At 39.6% G+C, this 6,454-nt stretch overlaps 1 long non-coding RNA gene across 1 annotated transcript; it reads right to left on the bottom strand.

Annotated features, from left to right (window-relative positions):
* Positions 1 to 926: 926 nt before the first annotated feature.
* On the bottom strand, positions 927 to 2,329 carry LOC122988515. Its single transcript, XR_006404821.1, has 2 exons — positions 1,754 to 2,329; positions 927 to 1,510 (listed from the first exon to the last, which is right to left on the bottom strand). It is a non-coding gene; the product is annotated as an uncharacterized LOC122988515 (long non-coding RNA).
* Between the last annotated feature and the right edge of the window lie 4,125 nt (positions 2,330 to 6,454).

Raw genomic sequence — 6,454 nt, 5'->3', positions numbered from 1 at the left:
GCTGCAAGAAGGAATGCATCTTCCAGGACCATGTAGATCTATTTGCAGAGAGTGAGGAGTGCCTCTTGGGATGCTTTAGGCTATCAAGAGTTGTCCTCATGGAGTTTTCCAATGATTAGGAAACTAGCACTGAAGAGCCATACCAGTAGGTCTAACTCTGTATCACCTCATGTGCACATTTTCTCCACCTTGGGCTTTTTAGCCACTGAGACATTTCAAAGGGGGCTAGGAGACAGGGTGGGCATATCACAGGCATCCATCAGCCATGTTCTCCTGCGAGTCATGGATGGAATAAATCAACTGGCCACACAATACATAAAATTCCCCTATAGAGCAGAAGAACAGGTCCCAGTCAAGAGAGGATTCTATTCCATTGTTGGTCTACCTAACACCATAGGCACAATAGACTGCACACATGTTAAGGCATGCTCTCCAGATCCATTCCCATATCTCAACTGCAAGCAATACCACTCCATACATGGACAACTCATCTGTGACTCCCAGAACCACCTTCTGAATGTGGTCCCCTGCCTCCCAGGAGGTGCACACAACTCCTATATTTTGCAAAACAGTTCTGTGGGTATGCGCCTTAAAGCAGGAGCTGCTGGAGACACAAGGCTCACTGGTACACATCTTTGAGTAATTGTATATTCCAGCATGACCTGCTTTATTAGGAGTTGGAGGATATGCCCTGGCCTCCTGGTTGATGACACCACTCAGACTCACCAGAAGGTGTCCTTCAATTAGCAGCCTGCACATACTCACTCCTCCATCAAGTGCACCACTGGCATCTTAAAAAGATGCTGGATGTGTTTGGACACAGCAGGTAGAAAGCTGCTTTATAGACTGGAGAAGATGTGTATAAAGAGAACAGCTGAGAAATTGTATTGTATTCTTATTAGATATAGATATATAGACAAGGCAAATTCTATCACAATTTTTTGCATTTTTGTAATCTTTGGGCATCTTTTTGACATTTTAGGTTTGTAGGATAATCATGGCCTGCTCATCAATGTCTTGCACAACATCACTGTGAAACGTGATGTACCACTTCCCCCTCTGCCACCACAACAACAAGAGGATGTGCATCCTCACCCACTCCAGGGACCAGACAACAAACTTGCTGTCTAAGTTCAACAGCAATTAATTGCTCGTTTGAAAATAAAGGCTTTAAAATTTGTTTGACTTGTACAGTGTGATTATTTATAGCTTACAATTAATCTCAAGAAAGAAATGCATCAAAAAAATCAAACAGGTTTTAGTGCATATCTTCATTTTTTAAAATTTGTATAAATTTCTTCAAGTGTGTTAGAGATTGTGGCAAGTGTTGAGGCTATCTGTGAAAGCGTTTGGGCCATTCTCTCTTGGTTGTCCAGGACAGCATCTGAGATCAGACATGGGGCAGTTGAATGGGACCTGGGTGCACGCATGGAGGTACTGCTGCAGGAAGGTACTGGCTGTGAGGTGCCAGGTTCTGCCACAGAGGGTGGGTGCCTCAGCGGGGGTTCATCTGTAAATAAATGATGAAAATCAAACCATTGCAGTGACCTTTTATTTTTGGGGGTTTCAATTATGCAGTGTTTGGTCTACTAAATGTTTAAATTTTGAATACAAACTAAGCACTTAGGTAACACATGGACATGTTAAACAAATAGTAAAACTTATTCCCAAAAACAATCAATTGCCTTTTACAGCTACAAGCTTTAGATAAAATGTACCATCATATTGTATTAATTCTGAAAAATCAGCTTACCTTCTGATTCTGAGATAGAAGATGGCCTAGGAGATGAAACCACTGATACAGGGCCCAGGTCTGTGTCCAAATGCTGAGCTGATGGCACACCCTAGAGTCCTGTCTCTCCAAAAATGGCTGCTATGCACTGGTCCAGCTCAGATAACTCTGGGCAAGCCTGTCCCCTTTGTCAGCTTCTCTCTTCTGTGTCTGGAAATATTTTTTTTGGCCTCAGACTTGAGATTAAACCATTGTTTTTAACTTCAGTTGTGTGCCCTTCTCCGGATACAGTGTTCACTGAATGAGTAATAGCATCCCATGCATCTTTTATTTTATTATTATTTTAGATCCACTATTGATGCTACTAAATATGACAGCTTGTTTGATGTTCACTTCCTGCAGCAGTACCTCCACTTCAGAAATATTAAGAGCTTTTTATGTCTGGAGTCCGGTGTTCCACCCTCTTCAGACTTTTGTTTGGTCATTCTTGACTAATCTCAACTTTTATTTTCAATTCCTGTGTGTGATTTCTATGTGCACACAGCCCTGCAGTCTCATGCCCTTTTGTGGAGACTGATGGGGCATTTACCTATGCAAATTGGGATCACCTGGCAGGTGCTTTCAATTTACAAGGACAACGGGATTCATCAATATAAGAACACAGGTGTGAACAATTTATGCGGTTTAAGAACACATCATGAATCTGATGTAGGATTTTCTTAGGACCTTTCTCAAGAACACATTTAAGGAAAAACTTAGATAGAGTGAATGAGGCCCAACATTTTTTTATTTTTTTTTTTATTCAAGGACAGTCTCATTCAATCATGATATATTTGAAATACCAAATGATTTCATCTACAAGTCAATGGGTTTTGCATACACCAGGTCATACATAGTTTCAACTTAAAAGCTAAAAAAAGTGAAGAGAAATAGAAGATATTAGCATGATGGTCAGTATAAGCAAAACATAAATCCATAATCCCATGTCTAGACAACTTCAGCGTTTTTAAAAGCACACGCAACAGATACGCTCTCATTTTAATCTATGCAGCTGTCTGCACCGGCTCCGTGCAGGCTCACATCTCAGCTGCGTCTCACGGGCGTAACCGCAGCCTGAAGTGTTCATTTACACTTAAAGTCTATTTTCCTCTGTCTTACGCGCGTCACTACAATCATGTGTACTGGGCTCTGAGCGCACTGCACCTGAACACCTCCAGTGTAGACACACAGACGGAGCACTTGCTGCTCTGCTGACGTGCTGCTCACACTATGTTTGCTCTTAGACACGGGGTAAACCTTACACCAACGTGTCATCAGGGGATCTGACTCATCTCCAGTTCTTTATTTAGTCTCACGTGAAAGGGTTCATTCTTACTTCCTTTCGTTCCTTCTTTTCCGATGACAAGGGTGGCCTTTCCTACTCTGTGAGGCTTAGAATGAAAAAACTGCTTGCATCAGATCAGCTTCAGAACTGTAGAGATTTCACTGACCTTTGGAAATGCAACAGGGGGAAGAAAGTACCCTGCCTTGAACTTCAAATGCACCATTTTGGCTCGTGCAGTTAAAGACTGTTTGTAAGCAGAACTGGTTCAGTAACATGTTGGTAAAATATACTGTTGCTTTACACTGTGACAGTATAGTATAAAATGACTTCAATTTTGGAAATAATATGAGATGGAAGCTGAATTACCCAAGTTTTGTGATCTAACAGAAAACTTCCTCTTTTTAAATGCAGACAAAATGCTGTAAATGTCTGTAAAATGCTCTGTAAGTAAAAGCACACAGTGCTGTCATCTGTAAAGTCTGTTCAGATACAAAAAAAAAAACATTCCACTACAATTACAAAACATTAAATCTCAAAAAAGGCAGCAGTACCACACTTTTGGCAAAATTGGACTTAAGAGGACACAAAAGTCTCCAAAAACAGCCATGAGGGTCACACTTTCTGCTTTGAATTCTCCAACCTTTCACAGTGAAGCACACAAATGAGGTAACTGCATTATCCTTGTTTGCAGCTATATAGAGAATCTGTAATTTCCTATTTTGGAGGTGTAATGACAAAAGTATGACAAGGAGCATAATATTATTTATTATTTTATTCTAGCAAAAGCAGTATTATTAGTGGTCAATAGTAAAGTTAAGATTTTCTGAGAATATGCATTGGGGGAGGATACAGTAAGGAAATTTCTTCTGAAGAGGCTAAGCTTAAGGACAAGATTATGCCTTGGCTGTTATTGCTGGGATTGCTGTTGTAGGCAATTAAAATACCCTTAAAAAGACAGATAAAGGTTTTACAGCATTGCAAGAAAAAACCATAATGGTATTATAAGTAACTATAAAATTCCCAAAAAGTCTGCCTAAATATCACTTCAAAGATTTTTTTTAAAAAGGCTAAAAATGCTGCAAAAAAAGAGAAAAGACAGAAATTGCATCAAACCTACGCCACAGCTGCAAACATCCCTGTGGTCCAGTGAGAAATGTAAACATGATGGAAAACTGAGGAGGTGGATTAAATGTGTCCTGTCTCTGCCAAGACAATTATCTCCCTCACCAGTAAAGATATCACAAGGCAGGGACTACTTTCCCAAAAACTAATGGTGTAAAATAAGACAAAGCTTGCTGGAAAAAGTCCCATGTGTATTAGTAATTCTCAGGATTGTGTTACAGAACCTTAATAGAGGGCACCAGACTCATAAATCTCTAGGACAATCAACAGGAAGCATCACTGACTGGCCAGCTAATCCAATTTCTTCTGTGTTTAATGTTTGGTGTGTCACCACAGTTATCCGTGGACACCATCTCGGCTACTCAGACTGTATTTAGGCAGAGACGGGCAAACAATCGCTGAGCTGCAAATAGAAATAAGTTATTCTAATGCTTTTATTCCTGTGGTAAACAGGCAGGGGGCTGAGCTTTTCACAAGCATTGGAGAGCTCCAGAGAATTGGGGAGATTTCTAGCCCTTTTTACAGAAGCTATTTGCAAGCACTGCTTACACACAGATCGCAAATGGTGGTTGCATCATGTTTCATAAATGATAATCGCCCACAAGTTGCAGAATAAATCTACGGGTCATACAGGGCTCTCACATTAACATGCACAGGTTGTGAGTATAGCGATTGTTTTGATAACTGAGACATGTCAAAATGAAAAAAATATCTCATGTTGCAAATTACAGTTGGCATGTTAGTAATTTAGTTAAACAGACCCCAGGTCCTCAGTTGACACTAATGTTCAGCACAGAATATTTACTAATGTGATAGAGGCTTATTTCAAAATCTGTTAAATTCAAAACATTGAGCCAAGTTTAACAGAGCACCAGTAATTCTTCCGTAATTCTGGAACATCATGGCATTTCATTGCTGATTCCAACCTGAAATGGCATTTATGGTATTTTAATCAATGAATTTGTCTTTGTTCTTAGAGACTGTGTGATGTTTTTGTTGGCTGTCCCTTTTATTCTTCAGTTTCTGAGTTGTCTAGAGCAGAAAAGGCATGGAATAGTGAATTTTGTGTCTACAGAAAAGTAAGACCTGCAACATCAGTGTTAACTCAAATAAATTTGTCATCACCTGTTACAGCTACCTCTCCTCATCTCACCAACTTCAAGTGAAGTTTTGACACCAGTAGAGTCAAGGTTTCATCACTACTTGAAAGTTATGAAGAAGCCGTAAGGAGTCGAGAAAGACTCAGTTTCATGTCCATCGTGCTCATCTTGCTACAGGGATAGACAGACACTGCTATCTCATCTCAACTTAGCTGTAAGTCAGGATGGCCTGTCAAATTTTGGAACCAATGTTCGCTCAGGACCCTCCTTAGAGACCCACCTGAAGTTATGTAGAGTTTGTTACCCTACTGTAGGTCAAAGTGCTAATCTTTGCAATAAGCTGCTGAGTCTTTCACTGAAATGAAAAATTGCATATACACAACTAAAAATACATTTTTTTTATGAATCTGCACTGTATATTCACCAGGGCAATATAGAAGGAGATGTAAAAGAGGGACGGAAAGAGAAAAGCAGAGAGATAGAGACAAGTATTTATTGAAAAACTTGTGCAGCACTGTCTTCACTAATATCAGCGACCATGACTGGTAGTTATTCATCCACAGTCATTTTGAGATGAACTGTTTAAAAGTTTATCTAAAAATAATATGAGGCTTCCGCTGTCTGAGTTAGTCATATAAAGTGTGTATCTTCCACAGTTACAGTCTTTTTAGTAAAAAAATCCCTCTTTGTGTCTCTACAGCTGCAGTGGAAGAATAGTAACAAAAAGAGGGGCTTTGGCACCAAAAAGACAGCAACTTTGAAAGATATTGAATTGATTTGACTAATTTGGACAGCTGAAGCCTCATATTAGCTTAAATAAACTTTTAAATGCACCTTTGCACAGAGTGAGGGCAGTGGATTGTGTCCCCATCACTTACATTGAAAGTGCATTATGAAGTGATCTTTTAATGGTCAGTATCAGCAGAATGAATGATTATAGCAAGAAAAACGTGTCGATGTTCATTTGGGCACGTGATTGTTCTTTTAGGACAGACTTGGAAAATTGTGAACCTATACTTTAAACCCCATCTGACAGGCTGCCAGTAGGTGCTATCAACTTTGTTGATGATATTAACCAAACTTTAATGTATTGGATTTGTACAAAGCACATTTCTTTTGATCTGTAGACTGTATGTGATGCATGGCTGTTAGGTTACATACTGTAGAAATGTTGGT

Source organism: Thunnus albacares, chromosome 1 (assembly GCF_914725855.1).
Source record: "Thunnus albacares chromosome 1, fThuAlb1.1, whole genome shotgun sequence".
NCBI lineage: Eukaryota > Metazoa > Chordata > Actinopteri > Scombriformes > Scombridae > Thunnus > Thunnus albacares.
Note: the sequence above shows the minus strand (reverse complement) of the source record. Positions and strands in the feature narration are given on the sequence as shown.